The 15,282-nt window shown below is 40.9% G+C and overlaps 1 pseudogene; it reads left to right on the top strand.

Moving 5' to 3' along the window:
• Positions 1-9,528: 9,528 nt before the first annotated feature.
• LOC103303429 (squalene synthase-like) lies at positions 9,529-10,778 on the top strand (annotated as a pseudogene).
• The last annotated feature ends 4,504 nt before the right edge of the window (positions 10,779-15,282 follow it).

Genomic DNA, 15,282 nt, shown 5'->3' with positions numbered 1-15,282 from the left:
AGAGACCCCTCTGCAGCCACATGCTATTCCCCCGCCCCCCTGAGAAAGGCACCCGTGTGTTATACAGCCCACGACATATGGAATTCTAACTAAACAAACCGTAATTGTCTATTTGGTAGTGAGGCTGTAGCCATTTTGTTCTTTATTTAACCCCCAAATTCCTTTGTCACACATGACATTTGCAGCCAGGTTCAGGTGGTGTGCAGGTGAGGGAAGTCCTGCAGAAAGCCTGCTCAGGCTCAGGCGGCTTGGGCCACTGTCACACAATTACTGTGTATGGTGCTCACTCACCCTCCAACAATAATCAATTCTTCATTCTTTCAATACCAGATGATCAAGGGTGCAAAATGTTCATGGATCCTGTTTCTCCTCCTCCACTTTGTTCCCTCGGAAGCACCTCCCCCGACATACAGCCCAGACAGCAGGTCTAAGGGAGAACTTTAGCCAGCAAGTCCTGGTGGGTGAACAGCTCACGAGAAAAGACTCACTAAAGAGGTTGGGTCTTTGGTCATTAATCAAAACAACTTAATTAGGTTCAATAATAATGAATGTAGGAAGGCAGAAAAATACATGCTGATAATTTTACAACAAAATTGGGCAAAGGCTTGAAACAAAACATGGGTATTTTGCACAATCCCCAGAAGGACAGCAGGGGAAAAAATGAGTTCAGTCCTTCTAAACTCATTTCCTAATGCAATTATTGTATTCTAATTATTCTGTAATACATTCATTATGATTTATATTAATACCTGCTTCTGATGTAGGCTATTATCTCTTTCAGGTCTATTTCTAATAGTTACACCTTTTAAAAATGTATACAATTGCAATGAATTGTTTCTTCATAAAAATTACTTAATTAGGTGTCTTAAGAAGAATTTCATTCCTGACACCTGACACCATAATTTTAGTTATTGCATGTTGGTCTGTTCAACCCCAGCAAGAATTCATTCCATCCCTCTCTTGTCCTCACACTGGGCACTTGGGGGCAATAAAGCTTGCTACTGTCAGAAAGGCAAGCTGTCTGTCAGACCACAAGGGACCCTTGGTTCATGCACCACTGGACAGGCCTGGAATAAAACAGCCCTACCCACTGGCTGGAACAGGTCCAGCAGGCTATCACAGCTCTACTCCCATGTCGTTTCCATGACATATATATTATATGTACCAGAAATGTTTAACCAACCGGGAACACAAACCCAACCGAGGGTGTCTTATCTTATATCAAAGCCATGTAGCCTACTAAATTACAAAGCAGAAAATATTTCCCCTGTATCCTGATTTAGAAAATGCTGAGTAAATATAACCAAGAAAAAAGATAAGCAGTACATGTCACGCAACACCAAAAAGTGGAGACACAAACATGAACGTATATACAAAGGAACCAAGTTAAAATAATAAAGGAAAGGTAAGAAAGGGACTGAGGTTTTTACCATTATAATTTTCTTTAGGAAAAGTTTAAAAATGAAACCTGAAAATCTATTTCTAACGATATCCTGACGTCACTCCCCAGGACATCCACATAGCTCTTAGGCTGGGTAAGCAAAGACAAGACTGAATTAGTAAAAGGGCATGTGTCTTCAGGATGTGGAATCACTGGATTTCCTTTCTGATGACTGCTTTTCCACACTTTGCTGACTGATTGGAATAATCTCTAAACCTACTGCCTGATATAAGCGGAGGGAAGACCACTGTGGGGGCGGAGGGGAAAGGACAAATACCCCATACCATTGGACTACACGGCCATTGCACTCACTGTCCTTGCCCTGAACCCTGCTGGACCACACCTGTAGGAGGTTTACCTTTGAGAGTTGTGGGTAGGAGGAGGGAACAGAAGGCCTTTAGGGGTGTGTTGGAGCCAGATGTCTTGCACTGTGCATGACCTGACACTGAGACAGCCAAAAGCCTGTTGACCAACACCGTATATCCCATTAGCACTCTCCTGACCACTCCACTCAACCTTTTCACCTGACTTACAGGATGCACTCCAAACTCTCATTTTAAATAAGCTGTTTTTAAAACAGTTTTGGTGCCTCTTCAGAGTGAGCCTGTTTGAGACCTCCAGTATTCTTCCACTGGAGCACATGTAAGAAACTAGGCCCCTGTTATTAAACTGTGTTTGTGGCAACAATAAGCACTGGGCCCAGAGGCCCACACTAATCCATTTTCTACCCTCAGGACCAGTTAGCATGAAGCATCTCAGCCAGGATGTTGCCAGACATGACCCTTGATCTAGGAAGGGCCATTTCCATGAGTTTCTGTTTCAAAGTTTTTAGGGTATGAAACTCTAACAGATATTGAGATATAAGGGACTAGGGGAAAGGGAATCAAACAAAAAGAGAAAAAGGAACTAATATTTACCTTTACTATCGTAAGAGATTATTCTACCCCAAACACTAGGACATGGTGATTGCCCAAGTGTTTAACTTTTATTGTAATTGCAAATTCCAGTGTGAACTGGTTTTGAGAAAGAGATTGAATTAAAACTGCTCTGCCATTTGAAAAATCTGATTAAGAGATTCCACTCTTCAGCTGGTAAGAGAACCCTGAGTTCATAAAATTATTAAGTAATCTAAATGAAGCTTAATAGCACTTAGGACTTCAAAGCACATTAACGCATTAACTAATTAATCAAAACCTTACCCCTTCAAGGTATATAAATAGCTATTACCTCACTTACAGTTGGAATAAATGAGACATAGATGGCAGGTTCGATTGCCCTGAGCCGAAAATGAAGTCAGTATCTATAGTAAAAGACAACTAAAAAAATTTCTGAATACTTAGTCTTTATTTACTCTTCTTCTTAAATTCTCTTTCCTTCTGCACCTCTGTTTAACATTTCACATTTGGTCTTGGAGAGATTTCAAATTGTTTCCTAAATGTGAATGCTTCTGATATAGGAACTTTAAAACCAAGGGGAGGGGGGGGTCCAGCCTCTGGTCAGACAGTGGAGTAGGTGCTCACCTTCTCCCATAACCACGTCAAAATTACAACTAAACTACTGAACAACTATCATTCAGAACCACCTGAAATCTAAGTCCTATAAATAATGATATAAAGAAGAAACCATGTTGAAACTGGTAAGCAGGCACAGACTGGGAATGGGATGGTCCCACACCCATGTGCAGTAAATAAAAATTGGGAGGGATGTCTCAGCTGTGGAGATCTTCCCTGAGGAGGAAGAGGTCCCAGCCCCACACCAGGCTCCCCAGGCCAGGATTCCAGTGCCAGGAAGAGACAGTCCCACAACTTCTGGCTGTGAAAACCAGCAGAAATTGTGGCTGAATGAGACAGAGAGTTGTGTAGAGTCCCAGGCATTCCTCTTAAAGGGCCCACACACAGACTTACTGAAAAACTCACTCTGAGCTCCAGCACTGGGACAGTAGCTTAAAAAGCATAAGGAATGTATGAGGAGGAGCTGAATTGTCTGGCTTTAGGTCGAAAGCTGGATGGGCAGCATTTTCCCAGACAGAATTGCTGGCAGAGGCCATTGTTTCTTTGTTGAGCCTCTCCTCCTCCATCCCCCTTGCAGGCACAGGCTGGCACCAAGTCTGGGTCTCCAGCAACCTGGCTAACACTGTTTTTCCTGCCCTCGGGATTTTCTGAGATCCAGCCTCACCCAACTTGTGGGCTGACCCAAGCTATTTACAATAGTTTTTTCTATACAAACTATCTGTTTTGGCTTATACTGTAGACGTTCCTAAAATCTCAGAAAGATTCACAGACACAAGCAGAAGCATCTGACCTCGGTGTGCCCCATGCCTCTGATTAAGTAGCCCCGAGCCTGGCACTAGCAGCCAGCCTCAGTTCCCATCTTAGCCTCTCCTAGGCATCTCCAAGCCAAGCACAAGCAGTATCCATCTGCAGATCACCTCGTAGCTCATACCAGGTGACCTAGGCAGAGCAAAGGCAATAGCTGATTTGTCCTGCACCAAAGTCCCTCCCAAGAAGACCCAGACCCAACACCCAAAGGTAACACTTGGCAGGCATCAGGATCCCACTAAAGCAAATCTTGTTTATAGGGTCAGCCTCTGCACAACAGTTCATCTGCTCTACTCACAGCCAGTCCTCATAGCCAATCAGCCTGATGTCAATTTATCGCACTGATGTGCCAACAGCAGTCAAGGCTTAACTACAACTACACACACAGACCACATAGGGACACATCTGGAGCACTTCCTTCTGGTGACCAGGGAGACTTCACCATTGTGCCCCACAAGACACCTAGTACATTAGGCCACTTTACCAAGACCTAGTAAATATAGAAACTGTACTTAATCCATGAAAACAAATAGGGAGATAGCCAAAATAAGGAAAAAAGAAATAGCCCTCAAAAGAAAGAACAGGAAAAAAATCCAGAAAAAGAACCAAACGAAATGGAGACAAGCAATCCATCAGATGCAGAGTTAAAAACGCTGATTATAAGTAAGCTCAATAAACTCAGTGGCTACTTTATCAAAGAGATGAGAAACATAAAAAAGGAGATATAAAACATTTTTTAAAAGTCAGAAATGAAAAACACAGTAACTGCAATGAAGAATACACTAGAGAGAATCAACAGTAGATTACATGAAGCAGAGGATCAAATCAGCTATTTGGAAAACAAGATAGCAGAAAACACCCAATCATTACAGCAAAAATAAAAAGTAATCCAAAAAAAGGAGGATAGTTTAGGGGCCTTTGGGAAAAGCATACCAACATGCACATAGGGGTACCAGAAGGAGAAGAGAGAGAGCAAGGGATTGAAAAACTGTATGAAAATATAATGACAACAAACTACTAACCTGGTGAAGGAAATAGACATATAAGTTCAAAAAGTGCAGACAATCTCAAACAAGATGGACCAAAGAGGCCCACACCAAGATACATCATAAAATAACAAAGGTTAGAGACAAAGAGAGAATCTTAAAAGCAGCAAGAGAAAAGCAGTTAGTTACCTACAAATTTTATCTATCTACTAGAGGCCTGGTGCATGGAATCATGCACCGGTGGGGTATCACAGCCTGGCCTGCACCCTCTAGCAATCTGGGACCCCTCGGGGGATGTCAGACTGCCAGTTTTGGCCTGGTCCCTGCAGGCCAGGCAAAGGGACCCTACTGGTGCACGAATCCATGCACCTGGCCTCTAGTATTCATAGAAGATCTTTGGTTAATCTCTTCCTGCCCTCCTCCCTCCCCTCTTCCCTCTGAGATTCATCAGTCTGTTCCATGCTTCCATGCTTGTGCATTGAGCATCTACTCCCTGGTGGTCAGTGTGTGTCATAGCTACCGGTTGAACAGTCAAACAGTAGAATGGTTGCTTAGGCTTTTATATATATGTAGATACATAGAAACAAAGAAACACAAGGGAGCTCCCATAGGTTGTCAGCTGATTATTTCTCAACAGATATTTTACAGGTTGGAAGGGATTGGCAGAAAATATTCAAAGTGATGAACAGCAAGGACCTACAGCAAAGCTTTCATTTATAAACAAAGGAAAGATAAAAGAGTTTATCACCACCAAGCTAGTATTACATGTTGAAGGGAGTTGAAGAAGCAGAAGCAGGAGATGGATAAGAATAAGAATAAGAATAAGAAGAAGAATAAGAAGAAGAAGAAGAAGAAGAAGAAGAAGAAGAAGAAGAAGAAGAAGAAGAAGAAGAAGAAGAAGAAGAAGAAGAAGAAGAAGAAGAAGAAGAAGAAGAAGAAGAAGAAGAAGAAGAAGAAGAAGAAGAAAATGGCACTGAGATCCAAGATGGCAGCAGAGTAGGTGAAAGCTACACTCATCTTTGCTCATCTTCTCCCAGGACCAAACTGGAATTACAACTAAATTATAGAATAATCATCTGGAATAACCAACCAAAGAGAAATCTTATAACCAAGAATTTACAGAAATAGCCATGTTGAAACTGCTCCAAACAGGTTGCGGAGGGCCATTCACAGGCAGTGTCCTATGTTGGCCTGCACCAGTCACTCCTAAGAATCCCAGAATAACCATTCCCAGTGGCCAGCTTCAGAGTAAATTAGATCCGGATCGAAAAAGCTTCACAAACCATATACCGAAATGGAGATCTCAGCAGGCACCAAAACCAACTGAGACGAATTTAGGTTTGTGTGATCAGCACCTGCACAACAGGTTGCATACTGTGGTTGGGGTTGAGTATCACAGTCAGCCAGCCTAAGGATTGATCCTGCACATAAATGGCCCAATAGCAATCAAGACTCAATTACAACAGGAGGGCCCACCTGACCCACTCAAGAAACATTCCTGAAGCATCCAGCTTAGGTGACCAAGGAGACTGCACCACTGGACCCCACAGGACACCTACCACATAAGGCCACTCCACAAAGACTGGGAGTCATGGAAGATCTATTTACACATAGAAACAAACACAAAGAGGCAGCCAAAATGGAGTGACAAAGAAAATGGTGCCAAATAAAAGGAACAGAGATATCTTCAGAAAATGAGCTAAGTAAAGTGAAGACATACAATTTGTCAGATATAGAATTCAAAGTAGTGGTTATAAAGATGCTCAACAGCATGAAAAGGGGCATAGAAAACATAATAGATTCTTCAGAAATGAATAATACAATAGCTGAAATGAAGAATAGAATACACTGGAAGAAATAAACAGTATGTTGGATGAAGCAGAGGAGCCAATGAGCAATTTGAAAAACAAAGTAGATAAAACACCCAAACAGAGCAGCAAAAGGAAAAAAAAATTTAAAAAAATGAGACTAGTTTAAGGGATCTTTGAAACATCATGAAATGTAACAACATGGGCATCATAAGGGTACCAGCAGGAGAAGAGAGAGAACAAGGAATTGAGAACCTATTTGAAGAAATAATGACCAAAACTTCTCTAACCTAGTGAAGTAAAGAGACACACAAGTCCAGGAAGCACAGAGAGTTCCAAATAAGATGAACCCAAAGAGGTCCACACCAAGACACATCATGATTAAAATGACAAAGGTTGGAGAAAGAGAGAATCTTAAGAGCAGCAAGAGAAAGACAGTTACCTATAAGGGAGCTCACATAAGATTGTGAGATTATTTCTCAACAGAAACATTTAAGGCCAGAGAGATTGGAATTAAATATTCCAAGTAATGAAAAGTAAGGACCTACAACCAAGTCTACTTTACCCAGCAAGGCTATCATTTAAAATTGAATGAGAAATAAAGAGCTTCTCAGATAAGCAAAAAAGCTCCAGGAGTTTGCTACCACCAAATCAGTATTTTAAGAAATGTTAAAGAGCTTGCAAGAAGGAAGAGGAGGACAAGGAAAAGGAGGAGGAGAAATAAAAAGAGTAGAATACCTTTGTGTAAATGTACCACAACTTTTTTATCCACTCATGTACTGATGGACACTTGAGCTATTTCCAAATCTTGACTATTGTAAATAACATACAATTAACATAGGGGTACATATGTTCTTTCAAATTAATGTGTTGGGTTTCTCCAGATATATTCCCAGAAGTGGAATTTATGGGTCATAGGCAGTTTCATTTTTAATTTTTTAAAGTAACTCCATACTGCTTTTCACATTGGCTGTGCCAATCTGCATTCCCACTAATAGTGCATAAGGGTTCCCTTTTCTCCACATTCTCACCAGCACTTGTTGTTTGTTGATTTATTGATGATAGCTATTCTGACATGTGAGAAGTGATCTCTCCTTTTAGTGTTAATTGTATTTCTCTGGTGATTAGTGACGATGAACATCTCTCTTACTTTTTGCAACAACATGGATGGGCCTGGCAAACATTATGCTAAGTGAAATAAACTAGTCAGAGAAAGACAAATACCATATGATTTCACTCATATGTGCAATCTAATGAACAAAATGAACTATCAAGCAAAACAGAGACAGACCCATAGACAGAGAACAGACTGACAGCTGTCTGGAGTGGGGGGCAACTGGGGGGAAGGAGGCTGAAGGATTGAGCAAGCAAGAAAGAAAATCTCATGGACAACAATGTGGTGATTACTGTGGGGAGGAGGCTGTAGTGTGGTGAATGAGGGTATAGGGGGTATAAATGGTGATAGAAGTAGACTTGGGTTGATGAATACACAATACAGTGTACAGATGATGTGTTGTGTAATTGTACACCTGAAACCTGTATTATTTTGTTAACTATTGTCACCTCAATAAATTCAATAAAAATGAATAAAATAAATAATATAAAATGGCACTAACTACATAAGTATTAATGGTTACTTTAAATGTAAATGAAATAAATGCTCCAATCAAAAAACAGTATGGTTTAATGGTGAAGAAAGCAAGATCCATACATATACTTCCTACAAGTGGCCTACTTCAGATCCAAGACACACAGGGACTGAAAGCAAAAAGACAGAAAGATATATTTCATGCAAATGGAAATGGGGGGAAAAATCTGGGGTAACAATATTTACATCAGACAAAATAGACTTTAAAACAAGTTATAACAAGAGACAAAGAAGGGCCCAGCAATCCCACTTATGGGTATTTATATAAAGAAACACAAAACATTAATTCAAAAAGATATTTGCATCTCTATGTTCACTGCAGCATTATTACAATAATCAAGATATGGAAGCAATATAAGTGTCCATTGGTAGATGAATTAATAAAGAAGAGATGGTACACATTTACAATGGAATATTGCTCAGCTATGAAGATGAATGAGATCTTGCCATTTACAGCAACATGGACAAACCTAAAGGTATTATGCTAAGTAAAATAATACACATAGAAATGACAAATACCATATCATTTCACTTATATGTGGAATCTAAAAATCAAATTAAATGAACAAACAAAACAGAAACAAACTCATAGATACAGCGAACATTTTGATGGTTGCCACATAGAAGGGTGTTGGGGTGATGAATCAAAAAGGGAAGGGATTAAGATGTTCAAATATCCAGTTATGAAAACAGTTCTGGGAATGTAAAATACAGTATAAGGAATATAGTCAATAATGTTGTAATAATTATGAATGGGGTCAGACGGGTATTAGACTTATAAGAGTGAGTACTTCCTAAGTTATATAAAAGTCTAATCACTATGCTATACACCTGAAACTAATATATCATATGTCAACTATAATTGAAGAAGAAAACATTATTTAAAAATAACCAAGGAGATTGAAACTGATTAAAGGTATAACAAATTGGAATGCTGAAAAGATCCTATCTTCTGCAAGGAAAGAAGTTAATCTGTTTTAATAATGAGTTTCATATGGATTTGCTTATGCCATTTGTTATAAAACATTTTCCAAATTGTGTAATGTGAATGCAAGATTTCATTAATAGAGCCCTGCTGCTGTGGCTCAGTGGTTGAGCCTCAACCTAGGAACCAGGAGTCCACAGTCAGGGCACATGCCCAGGTTGCAGACTCAATCCCCAAAAGAAGCCATGCAGGAGCAGCTGATCAATGATTCTCTCTCATCATTGATGTTTCTATCTCTCTTTCCTTTTCCCTTCTCTGAAATCAATAAACTATATTAAAAAAGATTTCATGAATAGAAATATAAACTATCATAAGTAACATATTCTTGATCCTGCCGTCAACATGGAGTTCGTGAAGTGCTTGGAGCACCTGGAGGAGTTTTACAACCTGCTGCGCTTCCGGATGGGGGGCCGGCATAAGGTGATATCCAAGATGGACCAGGACTCGCTCATCAGCAGACTGAAAACTTGTTACAAGTACCTGCATCAGACCAGTCGCAGTTTTGCAGTCGTTATCCAGGCGCTGGATGAAGAAATGTGCCATGCAGTATGCATATTTTATCTGGTTCTCTGAGCTCTGGACACTTTGGAAGATGACATGACCATCAGTATAGAAAAAAAAAGTCCCACTGTTACACAACTTGCACTCTTATCTTTATGAACCTGACTGGTGATTCATGGAGAGCAAGGAGAAGGATCGACAAGTGTTGGAGGACTTCCCAACAATCTCCCCCAAGTTTAGAAATCTGGCTGTGAAATATCAAACAGTGATTGTTGACATTTGCTGGAAAATGGGATTTGGGATGGCGGAGTTTTTGGATAAGCACGTGACCTCTGAAGAGGAGTGGGACAAGTACTGTCACTATGTTGCCCAGCTGGTGGGAATTGGCCTTTCTCGTCTATTCTCAGCCTCAGAATTAGAAGACCCCTTAGTTGGTGAAGACATAGAGTGTGCCAACTCCATGGACCTGTTTCTGCAGAAAACAAACATCATTCGTAATTATCTGGAAGATCAGCAAGAAGGAAGAGAGTTCTGGCCTCAAGAGGTTTGGAGCAAGTATGTTAAGAAGTTGGGTGATTTTGCTAAGCTGGAGAATATTGACTTGGCCGTACAGTGTCTGAATGAACTTATAATAAATGCTCTACACCACATTCCAGATGTCATCACCTACCTTTCCAGACTTAGAAACCAAAGTGTGTTTTAACTTTTGCGCTATTCCTCAGGTAATGGCCATTGCTACTTTGGCTGCCTGTTATAATAATCAGCAGGTGTTCAAAGGGGTAGTGAATATTCGAAAAGGACAAGCAGTAACCCTGATGATGGATGCCACCAACATGCCAGCTGTCAAAGCTGTAATATACCAATATATGGAAGAGATCTATCACAGAATCCCCAACTCAGATTCAACTTCCAATAAAACAAGGCAGATCATCTCCACCATCAGAACACAGAATCTTCCCAGTTGTCAGCTGACCTCTCGAAGCCACTACTCCCCCATTTACCTGTCGTTTCTCATGCTCCTGGCTGCCCTGAGCTGGCAGTATGTGAGTACCCTGTCTCAGGTCACAGAAGACTATGTCCAGACCAGATAACACTGATTTGTTGACCATGAAATAGACTGACCTTTTTTCAAGGATGGATATTGACGTCCCCTTTTCTCCCCTCCTGCTTTAATCCTGTTATTCTGTGGGCCTGGACCCTGGGAAACTGAGACGTGCAGATGAGAATAAAAGAGGGCACCTCACCCTCAGCACCTGGGACCTGGGGCTGTGTTCGCCTGTGCATGGTGGCCGAGGTGAGCACTCCGTGGTGTGGGTCAGGAAGTGGTTGCGCTGGGACTGCTGACAGATCTGTGTGCATCCTGACTAGAGTTATAATTAAATGTATTTAATTTGAAGCAAAAAAAAAGTAGCATATTCTCATTCTTCCTAAAAAAGGTAAATCTTTTCCCAATGTCCATATTATATAAATCAAACACATGGCAACACAACAGAGCTAGTTTTAGAACATTGCAGATTTCTCTGAACAGTAAATTTCCCAACTTTCTCAGACAATATTTCTTCAGTGCTAACACCTGATTGTCTCTAAAATATTCAAGACATACAACCTCTGATAAAGGGAATCCAGGTGAACTTTGAGATCACTGGCTTCAATCCACTAAAGTGACAGGTAAGAAATCTGAAGTCAGAGAAATGGAGGAACAAGCACAAGGGTTCAGGTCTCCTAACTCTCAAGCCACTCCTTACATAGATAAAAGGAAACCTATTTATGATGTTCATCGGCCTGTAATTTTACAGATGGCAATTAGAGGCAGACCAGGAATAGAACCCAGGTGCCCTTATTCTCGGCTCAGTGTTCTTTCCACTGTATCATGTTGGCTTTGCAATTTATTTTTCTTTGCTTTATTTTATTTAGTGAACTTTCATTTCTTTTTATTTTGTGCTTTGCTTTAGTGCATTCCCCAAAACAGCACCATAAGTAAACCATTGCACGTGGATAATATTTTCTCATGGGAACAATGATAAAATCAAGGGTTGAATTTTTAATCAAGAATGTAGCATCAAACAGATCATATATATGAGCAAGCAACAACATTCATAAAGGCAAAGATTAAACAACCACAGACCTTTAAAATAAGTTTCATCTCTTTAAGCCTCAATTACTTCATCTGTAAAACCTGTATAATAGTGGAAGCTAACTCATAATATTGAGGGATTAATGGAGATAATATAAGTAAAGTGCTCAACACAGCCTTAGCTTTTTAGTAAGTGCTCTTAAAGGACTAATTTTTATTAACTGCCAGTTATTTATAGGCACTCTTCATATTTTGTTGGTCATAATCCTCAGAACAGTGTTAAAAGGTAGGTATCATTATTATTCTCATTTTAAAAGTAGAAAATAAAGGCCCAGAGATGCAAAGTTACTTGCCCAAGGCAAGTAGCCAGCAAGCAACTTAGCTGTCATTTCAGCCCAGATGATTTGACTTCACAGTCTATAGTCTTAAGTTCTGTTCTACAAATAGAGTTAACCTGTAATAAATAATGTTAATATTATCACTTCATTTAAATAGAAGACATATTATCCATATCATATAGAATAGGACACATGCCTTGAACATTATTTCATAAATGGCTACATTTTACTATAAGGTAAGTGAAACATATCAAAATGCAAACTTATTGAGCATGACACTGGCCACAAACCCATACATAGGAGCTATATGTACAATAATTTTAGGTGCTTTATATAATATATGACCCATATTATCATAAAATATTGACTAAAATTTTTGAACTTATTTCTTTTTTTCTGAATACATTTCTTATTCAACATAAATCGTCTGAAAGTGTTGTGTGTGGTTGCCTGTTACTGTTGCTAAGGTCATCTGAGCATGCATGATGCTGCTGAAAAGCGTGTTTTTTTGTAGGGGTTTTTCAATTGTGAAAGATTTCAAGTGTACTTGCCTGGCCAGTGTTGCTCAGTGGTTGAGCGTTGACCTATGAACCAGGAAGTCACAGTTCAATTCCCAGTCAAAACACATGCCAGGGTTGCGGACTCAATCCCCAATAGGGGACATGCAGGAGGCAGCCTATCAATGATTCTTCTTCATCATTGATGTTTCTAATTCTCCCTTCCTCTCTCTGAAATCAATAACAACATATTAAAGAAAATAAAGTTAACAAAAAAGACAGAAAGTAAAGAAATGAACTTACACATACAACCACCCAGTTTTGCCAGACCTTAAGCTTTGATAACTATCTACATTGTTTTATTAAAACTCTTAGGAAAATAGGAATAGAGGATAAATTTCTTAATCTAAAAATGTTAACTGTGCACATTCTATAATTATAAACTCACTTCATGTGATATTTCCCTCAAAGTTGAAACCATCTAGATGAGTATGACCACTTTACCCCCTTAACTTGGAGGGCTGAGCTAGGATTAGAAAAAGAAATGGAAGGAGGATACAGAGCAGACTGTAGAACTATAATCATGCCCTGTGTGGTAGTAGTGGTGGGCTTTGTTTTTAATTTCCAGTTTAATTAGATGTTTGCTGTAAGAATTTTTTGTTGTTGAGATTTGCATTCAGGGCTAGATCATGGTCAATTTTAACAATCTTCCATGGGTACTTGACTAGAATGTGATTTTCTAGCTATAAACAGTGCTCTACATAGAGGGGTGGGCAAACATAGATTCACAGTTGTGAGTGCGTAAAACACAGAGTTAATTCTGGTATTATTACTTATTAATTACTAGAGCCCTGGTGCACGAAATTCGTGCATGGGTGGGGGTCCCTAGGCCTGGCCAGAGATCAGGGCTGATTGGGGCCAAGCCAATCAGGGCCGGGTTGAAGAAGAGGCAACAGTCACAGGGCCGGGCACAGAAGGAACAGACGCTGGACACAAACACCACCATTGTAGGCTCCCTGCCACTGTGCAGTTCCCTGCCTCCCTCCTCCTCCTTCCCTCACCACTATACCACCATGGCAGGCCAGTGGCAGGCCGATTGGGGCCTGCTGGCCATGGGGAGAGACAGGGTATGGGAAGTTGGCCGCCAGCCCCAAGGAGGGAGCTGGCCCTCAGTCCCCTGGGAAAGGGGTTGCATCTGGCACCACCCACCCCCGGTTCCCTGTCCCAGCCAGGGGCTGGCCCAAATCAGGTGATTGGGGCCTGCCAGCTCGGGGAGGGACTGAGGGAGGTTGGCCGGCTGGGGGAGGTTGGCTGTGGGAGTGCTATGACCACCAGGGGGCAGCTCCTGTATTGAGCGTCTGCCCCCTGGTGGTCAGTGCACATCACAGCAACTGGTCATTCCAGTCGTTCCTGTCATTTAGGCTTTTATATATATAGATTGTATTATTTGCCATATGAACAACTGTAAACCTGCTTTTGCTCACCTCTGTACAATGGAGAGGTTTGATCTTATTAACTGCATGGCTAGAGAGTGGAGGAACTGTTCCACTGTGCTCCAAACTCTCTCATTCCTAATCATTATGAATTGTTCTGTGCCAGACCATAAACTTAACTAAGCAACATAATCATGGAATTAATTTGATCCTTTAGGTGCTGGAATTTCCTTTATAAATATTCCACGAAGCAGCATGAACCCCCAGGGCCGGGGTGCTTGGCGTCTGGTGATTCATCCTCCCAGAATGGGAGCTGTAGGGAGCTCTTCCCACCTTCTCCCACATGTGGTTAAGTGTCTGCAGAAAGGCCAGGGAGTTGTTTTAGGCATTATTTACCAATTTCTTCAACAAATATTAGTCAAGCACTTGCTGTCCTAGTCCCTTGGAATAAACAGCGAACAAAGCTGTGAAGTGCCTGACCTCAGAGATTATAATCCAGGGGTAACTGAGAAATAGATTTTCCAATTTCTCCTTGCAAGACTGTCAATTTTTACTTCAATGTATTGAGATAATGTTACTAGGGCTACATAATCTCAGAATCGTGTATTTCCTTATTATTTAGTCACTTTTATAAAATCTCTCATAATACTCTTTTACCCAAATGTCAAATTTGTTGTTACTAATTGTGAACCCTGAGAAAGAAGACACCTACCAAGAAGGACCCCTAGTGGCTAACCAGGATCAAACTTAAACAGAACCTAGCAGCCATTTTTACACAGGGGCCTCTCACACAAACTGCACTTCAGGGAGAAGCCTGTACTGAACTGCCTGCCTGCACTGTGTTCCTGCATCTGAGCCAGCCCTTATAAAGGAGTTCCTGGAATCCTATTTCAACCAATAGGACTGAGGCTTTTTCCATCCAATTAGTGCAGCTATATCCCCATCAGCATCTTCACCAACCAATCAGAGTGGCTCCATTCTGACCAATCAATTGGGACAGTGCTTTCTGGCCCAATCAAATTGCAAAGATTTAGAGTCTTCCTGATCAGTGAGGATGGAGTGATCAGGGACCAGTGGCAGGGATTATCCTCTGTGTAAGTCAGCTCCCTTCTGGCTCAGGGAGTGCACTTTCCATTTTCACTGAAGGCTGCATCTCCAGTTTGAGCTGAAGACTTCTTACCAGACCAGAGGAGTGGAACAGAGCTGAGCAGGTGGAGCAGAGCAGGGAGAGCAGAGCTGAGCAGGTGGAGCAG

This window comes from Eptesicus fuscus, chromosome 9 (assembly GCF_027574615.1).
Source record: "Eptesicus fuscus isolate TK198812 chromosome 9, DD_ASM_mEF_20220401, whole genome shotgun sequence".
Classification (NCBI taxonomy): domain Eukaryota; kingdom Metazoa; phylum Chordata; class Mammalia; order Chiroptera; family Vespertilionidae; genus Eptesicus; species Eptesicus fuscus.
This window is presented reverse-complemented; position numbering and strand designations above follow the sequence as displayed.